Genomic DNA, 21,179 nt, shown 5'->3' with positions numbered 1-21,179 from the left:
CCTGATGTCCATGTAAGATTTGTCAGTGTTCTAAATGATTTCTCTGTTACCAAGGCTCCCTTATTTTCATTGAATTCAACTACCCTTCAGTAAAATGAGACACCAATGTAGGATATGTCTAACAATTACTAGACTTAATAAGCAAACATTCTTTTGAGCAGTTTTATATGCAAACATACTAGAGACTACTTAACTGATGACCTGAATCTTAAAAATGTATCTGCCTTTTGTAGCACTTCTCTGCTATTTCCTTCCCCAATAATGCATGACCATGAACTTATGATTCTTTTCTGTAAACTACCAAAAACTCTTAGACCAAACCCCACTGAATTTAAAGGCTATTAACATCCAACCTCAAACTCAAGTGTGACACAATATCAAAATTCACTTATGACACTATAATATAACAACAAGCTCCACTGAAGAATTCTACACCTGTTTAGAAAAGTCCATAATGAAAAATCAAAAACAAGCCACCATGGTGGTTTACCACAATAAATAAACTATACAATAAAAGAAGGAAATTCCCTAAATTATTTAACCTATTTAATAAACCCAAACTCCCTCCTCAAGGATAATATTGATAGGAAGTACAAAAATCAATTAAGCATGTGCTCCTGCGGTCGAGTGACATTAAAGACATGCAGATAGGTGCATCTGTGAATGGGTGTGCCTTCTCTGAAGGCTGGGCATCGAGCTGGCAACTCGGCACCGTAAAAATCCACTGCCAGTCATTAGCAGACTAGAGTTCCGCTGTGGTGACCCCTAACCGGGAAAAGCTGAAAGACATTACTTTTTACACTATGAAGTCTTTTAAAGGAGCCCATGAACATAGACTAGTGTCTTTCCTTAGCTATGTTAAAAAACGAAATGACCCTTCATTGCTCTGAATGTGTTCATAATGGTACATCCTGTTCTGACCCAAAAGACATTGACAGTATCATTACAAATTTATTGCCACCTTCTCCCCCAAGACTTGTATTCAGAGTCCCAAAATATTTGAATCACTGAGAACTCTTAAGAACTATGATCTCAAAACTCAGATTAATATCTTCACCTCTTCTTTCACTGATTCTTCAAGCTGTTCCACATTAGATCACTGTTGCAGTAGCCTAAGCTATTTGAATTGAATTTTGCCTAGAATCTGAGCACAAGCCAGCTTTCAAAACTTTGTGGTACTTTCCATGTGCAGTTAACTGCCAGTGGCTTGAGCAGAGCCACAGAAAGAGAGCATTTTGGCTGCCAAAAGCTTCCAGAGCTTTCTTGTCAGATTGTGCTAGACTTAAAAGAGGCTTGACATCACATTCCCATTGGCAAAGATTTCAGATGTTTTTAAGGTTTTCTACATGTGACTCACATTTTTCAGTTCTCTTTCTTACCTTTTGATCTATCTACTTCACCAAAGGTATTTAAAAAGTGTCTGGCTCCAGTAATTACTTACTGCACACTTCAAGGCATTCAAATCTTTCCATATTTTTATGATTGTCTCATACTGAAGGCTGCTTTTACAATTGTCACGATTCTCTGACATGTCAAGAGACTCCTGGTCATTCTGGGGTTTCAAGTGAACTTACAGAAATCATCTCTTATCCCTTCATACAGAACAGTTTTTCTGCTGTACAGAGAAATCACCTTCAGCTTTTGTAAGCAATCTCTGGCATCAGCCTAGGAATTTCCGGATTCTGGGTTTCATGGTTTCTAGGATTATCTTGATCCCTTTAGCCAAATTTCATATGAGAACATTTCTGTGGTACCGCAGGTCAAGCTGACCTCAGTATCAGCTTCTTTTATCTTTTCAGATTCCAGTGCTGGAGTTTTTGAGAAGGGAGATATCATGGTGAGTGGCCCAGTTTTGTCTCCGCCCAGGTCTGCTCTTCTCCTGTCTGTCTCCTCTTCAGTCTGTTACAACAGTTGCTTCAGACTTTTACTTGGGGGCTGTATTAAAAGTGGTGAAGCTGCAAGATCTGTGGAACAAACAAGACAGACAAAAGCACATTAATGTCAGAGATGCTGACAGTAATCTATCCTTTAAGAGCCTTAAATTATCTCTTGTCCCCTGTAGCATTTCAAGTTATTGCAAACAACACCAAAGAGATGTAGTATATAAACAAACAAGGGAGTATCATATCTTAGTATCTTTGCAGACTTGCCACAATGGCCTGGATGATGGTAATTCTGCTCAGCCTGAGTCTTCAGGCCACATACATTCCATCAAAGAAAAATATTGTAGTAGGCAAGTTGAGCAGGACCAGGATAGACCTTCACAAATGGAACTTACACTCAGGGGTATTTTACTAAGGCTCTTTTACAAATTGATTCAACTTTGGAAACACCTCAGATAGATCTGTTTGCTTTCTTTTGAAAATGGACAGTAAAAAATGAAGTTCTGTGTCAGGATTCATTACAAACAGGTCTGGAACATAAATACCTTCTCATTCCCATGGCCAGGAATGTTCCTATATTTTCCACCCTTTCCACTAATACCAAAGGTCCTTCTAAATATTCATAAGGACTATCCAAAAGTACTGGTGGTGACTCCCTTTTGGTTCATCAACAGTTCTCCCCTCTTTTGAATTTGGCCAGCGGCACTTACCACAAGATTCCTCATAGACTGAATTTACTCACAAAAGACAGGGGTTGTTTGATAACCCCAACCGGAAAACACTTCAAATGACTCCCTAGATGATAGAGGTTTGATGCTAGGCACTTTTTTTTTTCCTGAGGACATGCAGCTGATAGTAAAGGAGGCTAAAAAAACTGCTACTAAAAATCATATATGCACAAGTGGAAGAGATTTTCTAGTTGGTGTCATGCTAAGAGCCAGTACCCTTTTAAGGCCTAGATGTTTCTTGGTCTAGATTACTTTTGTGAGTTATTAACCTCTGGCATTTTCTACTCATCTGTCAAGATTTAGGTTCGTAGATTAGTACTAAGCTAATTGCCCTCCTTGGCTATTTTAAGCCTAGCCAAATACCCCATGTGAGAATCAAACCCTGCATCATGTGTTTGTAAGGTAAATACCTTAACCATTATGCCAACCTCATTTCTACTTGATTACATTTAGATCCCCACCCCTGTCGGGTCTATGTTCACACATCGAATATGGAACACAGCAAACTGCTTATAATCGAACGGAAAAAGTGAAACATGAAAGTACCAAAAACACTTAACATCTGGCCAACATTTCAAATGTAATCAACCAAGGTGGAGGGCTTTGCACCTCCACACCCCCCCCAAACTATATATGCCAACTCTAAGATCACACTACAGTGGGGAAAAGGGAAAATATAAACATTTAAGAAAAGGCTTCATTCACTTACCTTATGCATCGCAGTACTTCCTGATGTTGGCCAGCTGTGGTCATTTGATGAATTATCTTCCGATGTTGTGTTTTCTGTACTTTCACATTTCACTCTTTTCTGTTCGATCATAAGCCATTTGCTGTGTTCCACATTCGATGTCCGAACATAGACCCCCCCCCCCGTCTACCTGTCAAGCAGTTTTGAAAGTGATTTTATATACCCATCTGCTTAGAAAATAGATCTCTCCTCCTTAGCATTTTAACATTGAAAAATTAACACTTCTTCCATTTGATCCAACTCATCAAGCTGATTTTGAGATTCATGGCTTGGAAAAGTGCGTCACTCATTGCTCTGACTTCTGCAAGAAGAGTGTCTGAGTTACCATCTGTTGTGGTGAGTTGACCCCATCTCATTTTCCACAAAGGCTGGGTTTCTTTGTAAACAAATCCTTTTATTCTTAAAGTGGTTTCAGAGTTTATCTTGAGGCAATATATGTATCTCCTTGTATTCTTTCCAGAAACTAAAAACAAGGGAGAAAGAAACCAACATACTCAAGATATCCACAAGCAGCTGAGGTAGGACTTGTACCAAACAAAATCCTTCAGGAAGTTTTTTTCCTATAAAATTAAGGAAAGGACAACCAGTGTCAAAGCAAGCAGTTTCTATATGGCTGTGTCATGCTATTTCTTTTCGCTGTTCTCACTATAGCAAGATACCTCCCAGCAGGGTTAGGGCCCACTCTACCAGGGCTTTGGTTTATTCCATGGCTTTTCAGAAAGGGGTGCACCATAGAAGTATTATAGCGGTAGCAGTTGGTCCTCTGTACGTACTTTCACAAAGCATTACAAACTGGATTTTTTTCCAGGTCCAGAACAAGCTTTGCTAGGATCATTCTGCAACAGCCCCTGGATTCTTGAATTTCTTCCTCCTCTGTGTATGTTTCTGAGTTATGGTAATCTACCCAAATAGCTTAGACTGCTGTAACAGTGACATAACATGGTTATGTAAGCAAACATAATGTAAAAGTGGAAGTTCCAATCGATCACTGCTGCAGTAGCCATCCCCTCCTTTCCTTCCTTCGGTTTATTTTTGATGTATTGCCAGGGTGTGGTGTATGGACCTTCGTGTATATAATTATATAAGTTTTACTTTTGCATACTCTTTTCCTAGCATTTTCCTTTCAAGGCTATAGCCTCCCTTCTTGAGGAAGGATACCTCTGAAGTTGTGGCTGCAAAAACTACTTATCAATATACTTGAGCCACTGGCAGTTATGGCACATGGAAGGTGCCCTGAAGCTTTAAAAGCTGTATAATATTCATATTATAGGCAGGATATACCCCACTTAGATTGGACTGCAGTAACAGTGATCTATTAGAATATCCACTGTTATTCTAAGCTTATTTACACAGCTATACTTTCTAGGTGTGATGGCTGCCACAATTACAGTGGTTCCTAATTCCAGATTCTACACGAGGGTGTTACAGTGTAGCTTGACAACACAGTGGTTCCAGTCTGTGGATGCAGTCAACAAACCTATTCATCTTTTATCAGTCTGCAAGAGCCATGTAAACTGGTAGATCTGGTCATCCTCTGTCACTGAAGAAAGACCTTTCTTTCTACCCTTTCCATCAGCCACAGTGACAACTGATGCATCCTCTTTGGAATGGGAGAGGGCATTTCAAGATTACAACAGTCCACTGGATATGGTCTCAACAAGAGCCCCATCTTCACACCAGTGTCCAGTAATTGAGGACATTTCTCTTAGCATTGCAGGCTCTTCAGGACTTCTTTCCCCAGGGTGTAATTTTTATACATACAGACATTTCTGAGGCATGGTATATCCGCAAGCAAAGGTGATCCGAGTTCTACCCTTTCTGCCAAGAAGCCATAATAATGATGTGGCACTGGGTGATGTTTTTGCAGTGTTTTCTAATAGCAGTGTGCATTCCACAGTGGATGAACTATTTGGCAGACAGGTTCAGCAGATATATCTTGATGCCTTATGAGTGGTCCTTCAATCCATCAGTAGCACAGATGATTTTTTTCTGCTATGCAAACCTTGCTTTGAACTCTGCATCTCCAACCAGTACCATGTGCAGTAGCTATTTTGTTGTCATCCCTCCATGGGATCAGTCACTCAAGAACACTCTAGTCCATCAGTGAGCTCCTGAATTCTCAACTCATAACAAAATTCCTGTAGAAAGCATCACTTGCAAGGTCTAAGTTTTCCACATAGCTCCCTTTTTAGCCGTTGCAAATGTAGTTCTTGATGCTTTGGCCTCATATTAAGAAACAACCTTGACTGCTCAGTCCTAGGCTGGATATGCTATCTCACCCATCTGATGAGCCTCATCTGGACATTTCATCCTTCATGTTAACCACATGGTTTCTCCACTTCCAGAGATGGCCATGTACGCTTATTTCCCACCTGGGTTATTCATATCCTTTCTGCTTCTCAAAAGGAAACAACTTATACATTTTAGGAGTAACTAGAAAAGATTTTGTCTTTGAGAGACACAGCAAGAGCTGGACCCTTTTCAGTCGATTCCTTCTGTTTTGTAGTTCCTCTCCACTTTGTTTGATTCTGGCTTCAGTTATGCCACAATTGATGTCCATTTGGCAGTGATTTCCAGCTTATAACAATGTTTTAATTTCCTGACTTTAGCCTATCAGAAAGTATGCAAAACATTCATAAAAGGCACTTTCTTTTTGGGACTTCCTATATTTATGCGAATTCACCTTGGGACTTAAATTTTATTTTGGTGGCCTTGACTTCATTCACCATTGAGAGAGAGTTTATTCCTGTGACTTTAGATACTCTCTTGCAAGATCTTATTACTGGTGACTGTCCTGTCAGCCAGATGAATCTCCAAATTGCATGTCTTCTTTTCAAAACCTCTGTACTTGTTTTTCATGAGGACAGTCTCTCTCAAAAATAACCCCTCCTTTATGCCTAGCAGACCATTCATGTTCCTGTCAGCTCCATTTTAGCTGTACTGTGCTAAAGATCTCAGAAAGGACAAACAATCTTTTTATTTTGTTTTCCTCTTCCAAGCTGGATAATGATGCTTCAAAAGTTACTCTGTCCAGATGGCTGTCTGACTGCATCACATATGTAAACAACATTGATAACAGAACCTTATCGTGAAAACTAAAGACACATTTTTGGGTCCATTGGTTCATAGGTGATTACTAAGCTAAAGACACCAGGAGGCTTTATTAAGCCTAGTTATGCTTCTGAAATGTATCTGACAACTTTTAATATTATAGAATTATCTTAAGAGTTGTATGTAGGCTTGGGCATGAATGGGCAAACATTTACAGGCTGCCTCTGTTTGCTAAAGACATAGGTGCAAAACTAGTGGTAAATTTTGGATTCCCCATCCACTGGTCTATGTTCTTTTTGAACTGGGTCAGGAAGTAAGTCTGCTTCATAAGGATGGGAAACCTGTTCCAGAGAAGTGGTAGTCTCTGAGACACTTCCCTGTCCCTCAACATTCCTTTCAACTTTCATGATGTTCAGTCACTGTTGTAGTACTGATTCTTCGATCTTCCTGTTTCACAGTAGCCTACAACCGGCCCTATTCCCAGAATCTTTGCATTATTCCTAGCTGACACACATCTGAGAACTGACGTCTGGATGTCAGTGTATAAGAAGGCATCCATCAGTGCCATCTTCAGTTCTCTCTGACTATCCTGTCTGGTGTACTACTATATTTTAAATGATGTTTGCAGTCTGCCAGTCAGCTTGTTTTCCTTAAAATTTTCTACAACCTGTTTTCAGATAAGTACCCCACTAGAGAAATTTCATCTAATTAATTTTTAAAAAGATCAATAACTACTTGAAGTATGGGAAGCAAATGCTGCATAAGGACTTTCTTTCCATTTGCCTGTTTTGTTTGGGGCCTCTGCACAACATTTCTAGTTGCCAAGATTGTGCTAGGTTTAGGTCTAAAATCTTTAAGCATAGGTGCCAGAAGTCCTAGCAGTCTACATATAGTCCTCAAATTTGGTCCCTTACATTTCTTCTCATACCTCAGCTTCAGCCAGTTCCTTGCCCAAGAAACTCAAAGACAAAAAAATGAAGGAAAAGGATTCTGTGGATGACGGGGAACCTTCTGCATCTGTGATCAAGTCAGTCGATGACTCGGGTGATTTGTTTTTGCAGCCCCCTGGTCAAACAATTACCAGGCCCACGCTGTCTGACATGACCCCTCAGGAGCTTGCCATGGCAGCAAGCTACATTCACTTTTGGCTACTTCAATTACTTCAGTGCCAATATCTGTTGGGTCTGAAAATGCTCATCAGGCTTTGCCTTCTGACTTTATGAGTATTGGTTATTGAGGTAGACAGATTTTCTTCTTCGGCTGTTGTGTATGATCAAACTTCAGGTAACTAAACAGTGGTTGCAGTTGCCAAACCTCATTCTGAGGCCTTGTTTTCTAAATGGATGCCTAAATCAGTTAGCTTGCCTCGGCTTACTACCCAGTTTTCAGCTGCTTCAGCCCAGGTTGAGGCACAGGAACTGCTTAAGACAGCCCAGGAATCCATGGCCATTATGAAGTCTAAACAATGAGGACTTCTCAGAATCGCAGGATGAGGAAGAATTGTTTGATGCCAAATACCTTCCCTTCAATCATTCCCTGACAGTGACTCAGATGATACCTCTCTTCTGCATCTCCCCCTTGAAGATTTATCCTTTGGGTGTACCTTGTACAAGATGAAGGAGGTCTTTAATTTGGATAGCAAAGAATTTACTCGGGTCCAAGCTCATTACAGAGAACACCTAAGCCTACCATCTGCGAGACCACTAGCTATTCCTTTGGTTCATGTAGTTCTAGATGATATCTTTGATGACATCTCTCTGCACACTTCTTCCATTTGAACCAGCTCATCAAGCTGATTTGAGATTCATGACTTGGAAAAGTGCATCACTCATTGCTCTGACTTCTGCAAGAAGTGTGTCTGAGTTACCATCTGTTGTGGTGAGTTGACCCTACCTCATTTTCCACAAGGGCTGGGTTTCTTTGTCCCCTAGAAAACCAGATCATTTTTATAGAGTGCTTGACACCTACAAGCACACCTACAAAAATCCACAATCAGATCCGTCAGTAGCATCTAATGAATCTACCAACTGTGTCTCTAAGAGTGCAGCTAGGCACTCTACCTAATGAAGGAGAAAGTAGATTGTTAGAAATAAGACACACACATCTGCTATCCCTCTTGATGAGGGCTCTTAATTGCCAGTTTCACATATTAAAATACTTGAGTCCTTCCAGGAACAAATCATTACTAAGGCAGAGGGCATTTCAGACATGGCCTTACAGAGAGACATACAGGAGACAGCTATATCAGCACTACAAGTATCCAGACATTCATTAAAATATGGTTACAGTGCATTGGATGCATCATATAGAGCAACTGCTACAGGTTCTGTTACTCATTGACATGTCTAGCTGAAGACTCATCCAATATCCGACCAAGTAAATGCTGAACTCCTGGGTGCCCCACTGGATAAGGATCTCTTTTTTGGCTCCCTTGCAGAGAATGTTTTTGAGAAACTGGACAAAAAGGGGAAACAAGCCAAAACACTGAAAATTTCTATTTGTCTCCCACACCCACATATAATAGCAATTACCCTTCTAAACCTTGGCCTCTACCTGCAAGGCAAGACAAGGAGACACTTCCCTAAGCATAGATGCCAAGACCATCTAGAATGTGACATGCTGTAGACCTGGAGGATCCAAGGACCCATTCCCCCTGAGAGCAACTGTGACTATGCACAGTATCCATCCCTACCCCCCTCCAAAAATCCATTCCATCCCTCTTCTCCTAACTGGGAGACTTTTCTTCTTTCCTACAACAGTGGAAACTCATTGCCAGGGACCAGTAAGTCCTAAACATTATACAAAATGGCTATTCCATTCGGTTCAGGAAAAGCCTCCCCCCCTTCCTGGGGATGCAAAAGCCCCAGAAGACTAAGTGGATCTTCTCCCCCTTCTTGCTTGAGCATTTGCAACAAGGGTTCATTCAACCAGCCCCTCAAGGGAGGAGAGTACAGGGTTTTAATTTAGGATCTTTTTCATCCCAAAAAAGAAAGGCACCTGTAGACCAATCTTAGGCCTATAAATGTCTATAATTTATATAATGAAGAGAAGACCCCGAGTGTTTGAAAAGCAAATCCAGGGAAATGTGCAACCCCAGACAAATGTTACATTAGAGGCATTTGTTTGACACAAGAGATCAAAAGCCAGGAGAAACTTTTGCAGCTTATATTACTGACCTGAGAAACAAAGCTAAAATGTGTAGGTATGGTGATTTAAAAGATGAGTTGATAAAGGACAGGCTTGTGTGTGGTATTAATAGTGCTGCAGTGAGAAAGATTTTACTTTGTGACAGTGATTTAATGCTAAGCAAAGCTATTGAGATTTGTCAAATCCATGAAGTTACAGAAAGGCACACAAGTATGCTTGCAAGTGATGAGCATGGTTTCAGCAGGCTCCAGAGCAAATGTAGACAGCATACAACACATGGCTAGCAGAAGCAGGCCTAAATTTGCTTTTCATTTTTCCCCCCTTTGAAGAGTTTTTCCTTTAAAATTTTAATAAAAACCTCTTTTTTGGGGGGATTAATAGTGGGTTTAAAATTCCCCTTTCGCCCCTTTACTTTTGTTCCTAAAAAAGGACCTTCTCCTGGTTTTTTCCTAAGGTGGTTTCAACATCAAATCTAAACCAAAGCATTGACCTCCTGTCTTTTTCCCAGAGTATTCAAATAGGTCTGAACAAAATTGCACTGCCTGGATGTTCATCGTCAATTAAGGTACTACTTGGACAGGACGAAACAATTCAGAAAATCTGATCAGCTGTTTGTCTCCTATCTTGGAAAGCAGAAAAGGACTTCCAGTTTCAAAGGTATCATTATCCAGATGGCTAACGTCTCTGATTACCCTTGTTTATGAGATTAGACACCAAAACTGCCTAATAAACCTAAAGCCCATTCCACCAGAGCTTTGGCTACTTCTTTAGCCTTCCAAGACAGACTGCCTATTGACACCATTTGTGCAGCGGCTACTTGGGCTACTCCTCACACTTTTATTTCCCATTATAAGTTGGATTTAGCTTCTAGGCATAGAGCTAATTTTGGTTCCACTGTTCTCAGGAGTCTGTTCCGTTAGGCCACCCAGGACAAGGTGCTAGGGACGGTCCCATCCAGCAAGAATGAAGGCGAGATAGACAACTTAACATATAGAAGTTATGTTCTTACCATAACGTTCCATGTTAGTTGTCTTCTTCTCGCCTTCTTCTTGCGTCCCACCCTCCTTCCCCTGGCCTGGACAGACCTAGAGGAGTTGTGATCGTGACCTCTCTTTCTACCACCTCTTTCTTAGTCATATGCTATTGTGCATATTTCTTATTTCAGGATGTAGGTCACCCTTTTCTTCCTGCTGTTAGAGGTGGATTCTATTTACAGTTATACTGTTATTGATATAAGCTGGGTTAGCTTACAAACGAGATCTGAGGTAACTCTCGCCTAGCATTGTGGGATATAAGGGGAGCCTCGAGCCGGTGGAACCAACTCTCGAGCTTTTAGGTGGCAGTCGGAGCCGATGTCGGCTCCGAACCCATCCAGCAAGAAGAAGGCGAGAAGAAGACAACTAACATGGAACGTTATGGTAAGAACATAACTTCTATTTCTTCCATTTGATCCAGCTCATCAAGCTGATTTTGAGATTCATGGCTTGGAAAAGTGCTTCACTCATTGCTCTGACTTCTGCAAGAAGAGTGTCTGAGTTACCATCTGTTGTGGTGAGTTGACCCCATCTCATTTTCCACAAAGGCTGGGTTTCTTTGTAAACAAATCCTTTTATTCTTAAAGTGGATTCAGAGTTTATCTTGAGGCAATATATGTATCTCCTTGTATTCTTTCCAGAAACTAAAAACAAGGGAGAAAGAAACCAACATACTTAAGATATCCACAAGCAGCTGAGGTAGGACTTGTACCAAACAAAATCCTTCAGGAAGTTTTTTTCCTATAAAATTAAGGAAAGGACAACCAGTGTCAAAGCAAGCAGTTTCTATATGGCTGTGTCATGCTATTTCTTTTCGCTGTTCTCACTATAGCAAGATACCTCCCAGCAGGGTTAGGGCCCACTCTACCAGGGCTTTGGTTTATTCCGTGGCTTTTCAGAAAGGGGTGCACCATAGAAGTATTATAGCGGTAGCAGTTGGGCCTCTGTACGTACTTTCACAAAGCATTACAAACTGGATTTTTTTCCAGGTCCAGAACAAGCTTTGCTAGGATCATTCTGCAACAGCCCCTGGATTCTTGAATTTCTTCCTCCTCTGTGTATGTTTCTGAGTTATGGTAATCTACCCAAATAGCTTAGACTGCTGTAACAGTGACATAACATGGTTATGTAAGCAAACATAATGTAAAAGTGGAAGTTCCAATCGATCACTGCTGCAGTAGCCATCCCCTCCTTTCCTTCCTTCGGTTTATTTTTGATGTATTGCCAGGGTGTGGTGTATGGACCTTCGTGTATATAATTATAGAAGTTTTACTTTTGCATACTCTTTTCCTAGCATTTTCCTTTCAAGGCTATAGCCTCCCTTCTTGAGGAAGGATACCTCTGAAGTTGTGGCTGCAAAAACTACTTATCAATATACTTGAGCCACTGGCAGTTATGGCACATGGAAGGTGCCCTGAAGCTTTAAAAGCTGTATAATATTCATATTATAGGCAGGATATACCCCACTTAGATTGGACTGCAGTAACAGTGATCTATTAGAATATCCACTGTTATTCTAAGCTTATTTACACAGCTATACTTTCTAGGTGTGATGGCTGCCACAATTACAGTGGTTCCTAATTCCAGATTCTACGAGGGTGTTACAGTGTAGCTTGACAACACAGTGGTTCCAGTCTGTGGATGCAGTCAACAAACCTATTCATCTTTTATCAGTCTGCAAGAGCCATGTAAACTGGTAGATCTGGTCATCCTCTGTCACTGAAGAAAGACCTTTCTTTCTACCCTTTCCATCAGCCACAGTGACAACTGATGCATCCTCTTTGGAATGGGAGAGGGCATTTCAAGATTACAACAGTCCACTGGATATGGTCTCAACAAGAGCCCCATCTTCACACCAGTGTCCAGTAATTGAGGACATTTCTCTTAGCATTGCAGGCTCTTCAGGACTTCTTTCCCCAGGGTGTAATTTTTATACATACAGACATTTCTGAGGCATGGTATATCCGCAAGCAAAGGTGATCCGAGTTCTACCCTTTCTGCCAAGAAGCCATAATAATGATGTGGCACTGGGTGATGTTTTTGCAGTGTTTTCTAATAGCAGTGTGCATTCCACAGTGGATGAACTATTTGGCAGACAGGTTCAGCAGATATATCTTGATGCCTTATGAGTGGTCCTTCAATCCATCAGTAGCACAGATGATTTTTTTCTGCTATGCAAACCTTGCTTTGAACTCTGCATCTCCAACCAGTACCATGTGCAGTAGCTATTTTGTTGTCATCCCTCCATGGGATCAGTCACTCAAGAACACTCTAGTCCATCAGTGAGCTCCTGAATTCTCAACTCATAACAAAATTCCTGTAGAAAGCATCACTTGCAAGGTCTAAGTTTTCCACATAGCTCCCTTTTTAGCCGTTGCAAATGTAGTTCTTGATGCTTTGGCCTCATATTAAGAAACAACCTTGACTGCTCAGTCCTAGGCTGGATATGCTATCTCACCCATCTGATGAGCCTCATCTGGACATTTCATCCTTCATGTTAACCACATGGTTTCTCCACTTCCAGAGATGGCCATGTATCGCTTATTTCCCACCTGGGTTATTCATATCCTTTCTGCTTCTCAAAAGGAAACAACTTATACATTTTAGGAGTAACTAGAAAAGATTTTGTCTTTGAGAGACACAGCAAGAGCTGGACCCTTTTTTCAGTCCCGATTCCTTCTGTTTTGTAGTTCCTCTCCACTTTGTTTGATTCTGGCTTCAGTTATGCCACAATTGATGTCCATTTGGCAGTGATTTCCAGCTTATAACAATGTTTTAATTTCCTGACTTTAGCCTATCAGAAAGTATGCAAAACATTCATAAAAGGCACTTTCTTTTTGGGACTTCCTATATTTATGCGAATTCACCTTGGGACTTAAATTTTATTTTGGTGGCCTTGACTTCATTCACCATTGAGAGAGAGTTTATTCCTGTGACTTTAGATACTCTCTTGCAAGATCTTATTACTGGTGACTGTCCTGTCAGCCAGATGAATCTCCAAATTGCATGTCTTCTTTTCAAAACCTCTGTACTTGTTTTTTTCATGAGGACAGTCTCTCTCAAAAATAACCCCTCCTTTATGCCTAGCAGACCATTCATGTTCCTGTCAGCTCCATTTTAGCTGTACTGTGCTAAAGATCTCAGAAAGGACAAACAATCTTTTTATTTTGTTTTCCTCTTCCAAGCTGGATAATGATGCTTCAAAAGTTACTCTGTCCAGATGGCTGTCTGACTGCATCACATATGTAAACAACATTGATAACAGAACCTTATCGTGAAAACTAAAGACACATTTTTTAAGGTCCATTGGTTCATAGGTGATTACTAAGCTAAAGACACCAGGAGGCTTTATTAAGCCTAGTTATGCTTCTGAAATGTATCTGACAACTTTTAATATTATAGAATTATCTTAAGAGTTGTATGTAGGCTTGGGCATGAATGGGCAAACATTTACAGGCTGCCTCTGTTTGCTAAAGACATAGGTGCAAAACTAGTGGTAAATTTTGGATTCCCCATCCACTGGTCTATGTTCTTTTTGAACTGGGTCAGGAAGTAAGTCTGCTTCATAAGGATGGGAAACCTGTTCCAGAGAAGTGGTAGTCTCTGAGACACTTCCCTGTCCCTCCAACATTCCTTTCAACTTTCATGATGTTCAGTCACTGTTGTAGTACTGATTCTTCGATCTTCCTGTTTCACAGTAGCCTACAACCGGCCCTATTCCCAGAATCTTTGCATTATTCCTAGCTGACACACATCTGAGAACTGACGTCTGGATGTCAGTGTATAAGAAGGCATCCATCAGTGCCATCTTCAGTTCTCTCTGACTATCCTGTCTGGTGTACTACTATATTTTAAATGATGTTTGCAGTCTGCCAGTCAGCTTGTTTTCCTTAAAATTTTCTACAACCTGTTTTCAGATAAGTACCCCACTAGAGAAATTTCATCTAATTAATTTTTAAAAAGATCAATAACTACTTGAAGTATGGGAAGCAAATGCTGCATAAGGACTTTCTTTCCATTTGCCTGTTTTGTTTGGGGCCTCTGCACAACATTTCTAGTTGCCAAGATTGTGCTAGGTTTAGGTCTAAAATCTTTAAGCATAGGTGCCAGAAGTCCTAGCAGTCTACATATAGTCCTCAAATTTGGTCCCTTACATTTCTTCTCATACCTCAGCTTCAGCCAGTTCCTTGCCCAAGAAACTCAAAGACAAAAAAATGAAGGAAAAGGATTCTGTGGATGACGGGGAACCTTCTGCATCTGTGATCAAGTCAGTCGATGACTCGGGTGATTTGTTTTTGCAGCCCCCTGGTCAAACAATTACCAGGCCCACGCTGTCTGACATGACCCCTCAGGAGCTTGCCATGGCAGCAAGCTACATTCACTTTTGGCTACTTCAATTACTTCAGTGCCAATATCTGTTGGGTCTGAAAATGCTCATCAGGCTTTGCCTTCTGACTTTATGAGTATTGGTTATTGAGGTAGACAGATTTTCTTCTTCGGCTGTTGTGTATGATCAAACTTCAGGTAACTAAACAGTGGTTGCAGTTGCCAAACCTCATTCTGAGGCCTTGTTTTCTAAATGGATGCCTAAATCAGTTAGCTTGCCTCGGCTTACTACCCAGTTTTCAGCTGCTTCAGCCCAGGTTGAGGCACAGGAACTGCTTAAGACAGCCCAGGAATCCATGGCCATTATGAAGTCTAAACAATGAGGACTTCTCAGAATCGCAGGATGAGGAAGAATTGTTTGATGCCAAATACCTTCCCTTCAATCATTCCCTGACAGTGACTCAGATGATACCTCTCTTCTGCATCTCCCCCTTGAAGATTTATCCTTTGGGTGTACCTTGTACAAGATGAAGGAGGTCTTTAATTTGGATAGCAAAGAATTTACTCGGGTCCAAGCTCATTACAGAGAACACCTAAGCCTACCATCTGCGAGACCACTAGCTATTCCTTTGGTTCATGTAGTTCTAGATGATATCTTTGATGACATCTCTCTGCACACTTCTTCCATTTGAACCAGCTCATCAAGCTGATTTGAGATTCATGACTTGGAAAAGTGCATCACTCATTGCTCTGACTTCTGCAAGAAGTGTGTCTGAGTTACCATCTGTTGTGGTGAGTTGACCCTACCTCATTTTCCACAAGGGCTGGGTTTCTTTGTCCCCTAGAAAACCAGATCATTTTTATAGAGTGCTTGACACCTACAAGCACACCTACAAAATCCACAATCAGATCCGTCAGTAGCATCTAATGAATCTACCAACTGTGTCTCTAAGAGTGCAGCTAGGCACTCTACCTAATGAAGGAGAAAGTAGATTGTTAGAAATAAGACACACACATCTGCTATCCCTCTTGATGAGGGCTCTTAATTGCCAGTTTCACATATTAAAATACTTGAGTCCTTCCAGGAACAAATCATTACTAAGGCAGAGGGCATTTCAGACATGGCCTTACAGAGAGACATACAGGAGACAGCTATATCAGCACTACAAGTATCCAGACATTCATTAAAATATGGTTACAGTGCATTGGATGCATCATATAGAGCAACTGCTACAGGTTCTGTTACTCATTGACATGTCTAGCTGAAGACTCATCCAATATCCGACCAAGTAAATGCTGAACTCCTGGGTGCCCCACTGGATAAGGATCTCTTTTTTGGCTCCCTTGCAGAGAATGTTTTTGAGAAACTGGACAAAAAGGGGAAACAAGCCAAAACACTGAAAATTTCTATTTGTCTCCCACACCCACATATAATAGCAATTACCCTTCTAAACCTTGGCCTCTACCTGCAAGGCAAGACAAGGAGACACTTCCCTAAGCATAGATGCCAAGACCATCTAGAATGTGACATGCTGTAGACCTGGAGGATCCAAGGACCCATTCCCCCTGAGAGCAACTGTGACTATGCACAGTATCCATCCCTACCCCCCTCCAAAAATCCATTCCATCCCTCTTCTCCTAACTGGGAGACTTTTCTTCTTTCCTACAACAGTGGAAACTCATTGCCAGGGACCAGTAAGTCCTAAACATTATACAAAATGGCTATTCCATTCGGTTCAGGAAAAGCCTCCCCCCCTTCCTGGGGATGCAAAAGCCCCAGAAGACTAAGTGGATCTTCTCCCCCTTCTTGCTTGAGCATTTGCAACAAGGGTTCATTCAACCAGCCCCTCAAGGGAGGAGAGTACAGGGTTTTAATTTAGGATCTTTTTCATCCCAAAAAAGAAAGGCACCTGTAGACCAATCTTAGGCCTATAAATGTCTATAATTTATATAATGAAGAGAAGACCCCGAGTGTTTGAAAAGCAAATCCAGGGAAATGTGCAACCCCCCCCCCCCCCCCAGACAAATGTTACATTAGAGAGGCATTTGTTTGACACAAGAGATCAAAAGCCAGGAGAAACTTTTGCAGCTTATATTACTGACCTGAGAAACAAAGCTAAAATGTGTAGGTATGGTGATTTAAAAGATGAGTTGATAAAGGACAGGCTTGTGTGTGGTATTAATAGTGCTGCAGTGAGAAAGATTTTACTTTGTGACAGTGATTTAATGCTAAGCAAAGCTATTGAGATTTGTCAAATCCATGAAGTTACAGAAAGGCACACAAGTATGCTTGCAAGTGATGAGCATGGTTTCAGCAGGCTCCAGAGCAAATGTAGACAGCATACAACACATGGCTAGCAGAAGCAGGCCTAAGCACATGGCAGCTGTAACCCTGCGGGTGTGGCAGGTAAAACCCATAGTTTTCCAGCAAGTTCTAAGACTAGTTCAGTGAAAAGGACATCCTCAGTGCAGTACAAGGATGTCAGCAAAACCCAAATCACGCTTTATTTTTAACTGTCGCAGTTGTGGGTGCCAATCATGAGTCTAAAAGAGAAAAGTGCTTAGCATTTGGTCAGCAATGCCACAAGTGTAAAAAATGGAACCATTTTCAAAAGTTTTGTAAATCAAGTAAACCTCACACAGTTATAAAGAAGGGTCACTTAAAAAGCAAGTTGATCATATAGAGAGTTGCAATCCTTCTTTCTATGTAAGTGGTATATCAGTAATTGGTGAAAAGATTGATGCAGTAGATTTGTTGGCAAAGAATGAAGTGTTTTGTACTGTCCAGATCAATGGTAAATCTACCGAGCTCAAAGTAGACACTGGTTCAAAGTGTAATGTTATGTCAGCAGACACATTTGCTAAGGAGAGAGGTGGTGAGCAACTTAATATGGCCAGTTGTGCAAAACTTGTTGCTTATGTAGGTGAAGAAATAGTGCTTTCATGTTATTTGGCTAGGAGCCGCTACAGCTTACTATTTATTCTGTGTAGTGCAAAGACTTGTCCAGTCATTATTGGGTCTCAAAGACAGTTTGAGAATTAATCTGCTTTCTTTTACCAAAGAAGTCCATCATATAAGCACGTGTTCCAGTTCTAGCATTAGTGAAGCTATTTTCTCAGAGTATGCTGATGTTTTCAATGACAAGTTAGGCAAAAATTGAGTTGTGTATTATATGAAGTTAGACCCAGAGGTCAGTCCAGTGGTCAGACCAGCAAGAAAAGTTCTGATAGCTATGCAGAATGAAGTTAAAGCTCAGTTGGATAAAATGGTACAGCAAGGTGCAATTTGTCCATTTACAGAACCTACCGAATGGGTGTCGTCCATGGTAGCGGTTCACAAAAAAGGCTCAGACGAAATCAGAATATGCATTGACCCAACAGATTTGAACAAAGCATTAAAAAGACTGCATCACTGTATGCGTACAGTCGAGGAAATCGCAGCCCTAATACCAAATGCCACTGTTTTTTTTCTGTCTTGGATGCAAAAAGTTCATTTTGGCAAGTGGTGTTTTATCGCAAATCTTCACTATTAACTGCATTCGGTACCCCACTTAGAAGATATAGATTTCTTAGGATGCCATTTGGAATAAATTCTGCAAGTGAACTCTCCAGGATGCAATGTAGCAAATTTTTTCAGGTTATCCGTGGGCAATAAAAGTAGATGATTTATTGGTTGGAGGCAATGGTGAAGCAGTGCATTACAGAAACCTTAGGAAAGCTCTAGACAGAGCATGTGAAGTGAATTTGAAGCTCAATCCTTTGAAGTGCAAATTCAGAGTACCAGAAGTTGCATATGTTATTTACTAGCTCTGGCTTATGACCAGACCTGTCCAAGCAAGCAGCCATTCTTGAGATGCCAGCACCGGATTATGTTCAAGCTCTGCAGCGTTTTCTTGGTATGATCAAGTATGTAGGCAAGGTTATACCAGATTTCAGTGAATTGATAGTGCCTTTGAGAGAGCTAAAATGCAGATATGTTACATGGTCTTGGTTGGAATAGCACCAGAGAGCATTTGAAGATCTTAAGCAGAAAATCACCACCACACATACATTAAAATACTATGACGTCGGGTCTATATTATATTATCGAATTTTCAAAACTTAAAATCTGATATGGTGGGTACCATATAATCGAAGTCTTGAAACATCGAAAATGCAATAAAACACAACAACCTACAAAAACAAACCATTTAAATGCTCTAAGCAGGGGGCAAGACCCCCCTGCACCCCCCGCTACTTAAATATACCAACTCTGAGATTGCACTACAGTGCAGAAAAGGGAAATCTTCCCTTTCCATGCTGTATGGAAATCTCGTTAAAAGATTCAAAGTTTCAAGACTTTGATCATATGGTGTCGACCATATCAGATTCGAAGTTTTGCAACTTTGATCTTCTGATATAGACCCTATGATGTCAATAAACCAGTAACTCTTTCTTGCAAAATTTGGTCTTGGAACAGTTATTCTTCAAGAGGACAGACCAGCAGCCTACGCATCTAGAACTCTTACCCAGACTGAAATACAATATGCTGAAATTTAAGAACTTTTGGAAGTAGTATTTGCATGTTCAAAGTTTTATGATTATATTTATGCTCTAGCTATTCAGATTGAAACTGATCATCAACCTCTAGTCACTATTTTAAAGAAGCCTATGCATTCAGCTCCAGCAAGATTACAAAGAGTGATGCTCAAATTGCAAAAGTACGACTTCAAAATGCTCTGTACAAAAGGCAATTTTTTTTTATCTGACTGATACCGTATCCAGATTGCCCAGAAATGCAACGGAACAGCTTGATGCAGAGAATTTTGACTTTGATGTCATGGAAGTGAGTAGTTTTTCTACCATAAGACTTGAGCTGAGAGATCATAAAAAGACTGCTCCAATTTTGCAAAAGCTCAACCACTTAATTAATGTAGGATGGCTGTTGAAGCAATCTAGTGTACCGCCTGAAGTGCAAACTTATTTTCCTTACAGAGATGAGATGATGATGGAAGATGGCATTATTTTCAAAGGTCCTAAAATAATTGTTCTTGCTTCCTTACAATGTGAACATATCCAGATTTTGCTTCGTGGTCACCCAGGTTCCAAATCTGCCAAAAGAAGGGTGAGAGGACTAATAGTTTGGCCTTCTCTAGCAAAAGATATTGATGAAGTACTTTCTTCTTGTTCAGTATACAATAGTACTAAACATCATTTGCAAAACGAACCACTTCAGCTAAGTCATGTTCCTGAACTACCTTGGTCAACAGTAGCCACTGATGTATTTGAGTGAAACAATCAGCATTACTTAGTGTTGGTAAACTCTTAATCAGTCTGGTTTGAGATCGATTTACTACCTAACCTGATGCCCACTGCTGTTATCACCAAGTTGAAACATCATTTCTCAGTCCATGGGAGTCCACAGAAGCTTATCTCAGACAATGGTACCAAGTTTAGCAGTCAGTTGTTTCAGAAATTTGCAAAAGAATAGGACTTTGTACATGTTACTAGTAGTCCAGAATACCTGCAGTCAAATAGGTTAGCTGAATGTGCAGTACAGAGTGCAAAGCAATTACTAGAGAAGTCAAAGTGTGATAGTATTGTTTCAATGTTTTTATGTTACAATTACTACTGTTTATAATTGTTAATGTAATTCCACTATTAATCTTTAATGTTTATAATGTTTGTCTGGAGCTTTTCTCCCCGGGCCTCTACTGAAAATGGACATGTAGCCAGTTAGACTAGCCCGGTCAACAAATGTAAAATAAAATAAAATAAATAAAAATAAATAGATATCTTTTTGAATTTACGCAATCTCAGAAACATACCCCATGAAGATATACTTGCCTCACCTGCTCAGAGACTTCTGTCTAGGCAAACCAGAATAACCTTGCCTATCAGTTCCAGTTTGTTAAGGCCTAAAGCTAAGAACAACAGAACAATCAAAGCCCAACTATCCAGAAAGCATTCTTTCCAGACGTCCAGCTATGATAAATCCAGCAGATTTCTTCATCCATTGAAAGGAAAAGAGACAGTGAGGATACAAACGGCAAAAGGTTTCGACCAGATTGGTGAAGTAACAGGTATATGTGCCGAGCCGAGATCCTACTTCGTAGAATCTGAGGGTGTGGAGTACAGAAGAAATCTCAGACATCTTCTTCCTGTATCAGAATTGATATCACAGCATTGTTCCAGTGATACAGACTCTAGATCTCGGAGAAATCCAGACAATGTTCCTGTTGCAGAACGTCTTAACCCCTACTTATTATTAAGTATTATTATT

At 40.5% G+C, this 21,179-nt stretch overlaps 1 protein-coding gene across 1 annotated transcript in view; it reads left to right on the top strand.

The window, feature by feature from the left end:
• Positions 1–21,179, top strand: part of LOC122791730 (signal peptide, CUB and EGF-like domain-containing protein 2) — a 1,774,756-nt gene that overhangs the window by 1,626,342 nt on the left and 127,235 nt on the right. The window lies entirely within an intron of this gene.

This window comes from Protopterus annectens, chromosome 17.part0 (assembly GCF_019279795.1).
Source record: "Protopterus annectens isolate FY-2018-M chromosome 17.part0, PAN1.0, whole genome shotgun sequence".
In the NCBI taxonomy this organism is placed as follows: Eukaryota; Metazoa; Chordata; order Ceratodontiformes; family Protopteridae; genus Protopterus; species Protopterus annectens.
This window is presented reverse-complemented; position numbering and strand designations above follow the sequence as displayed.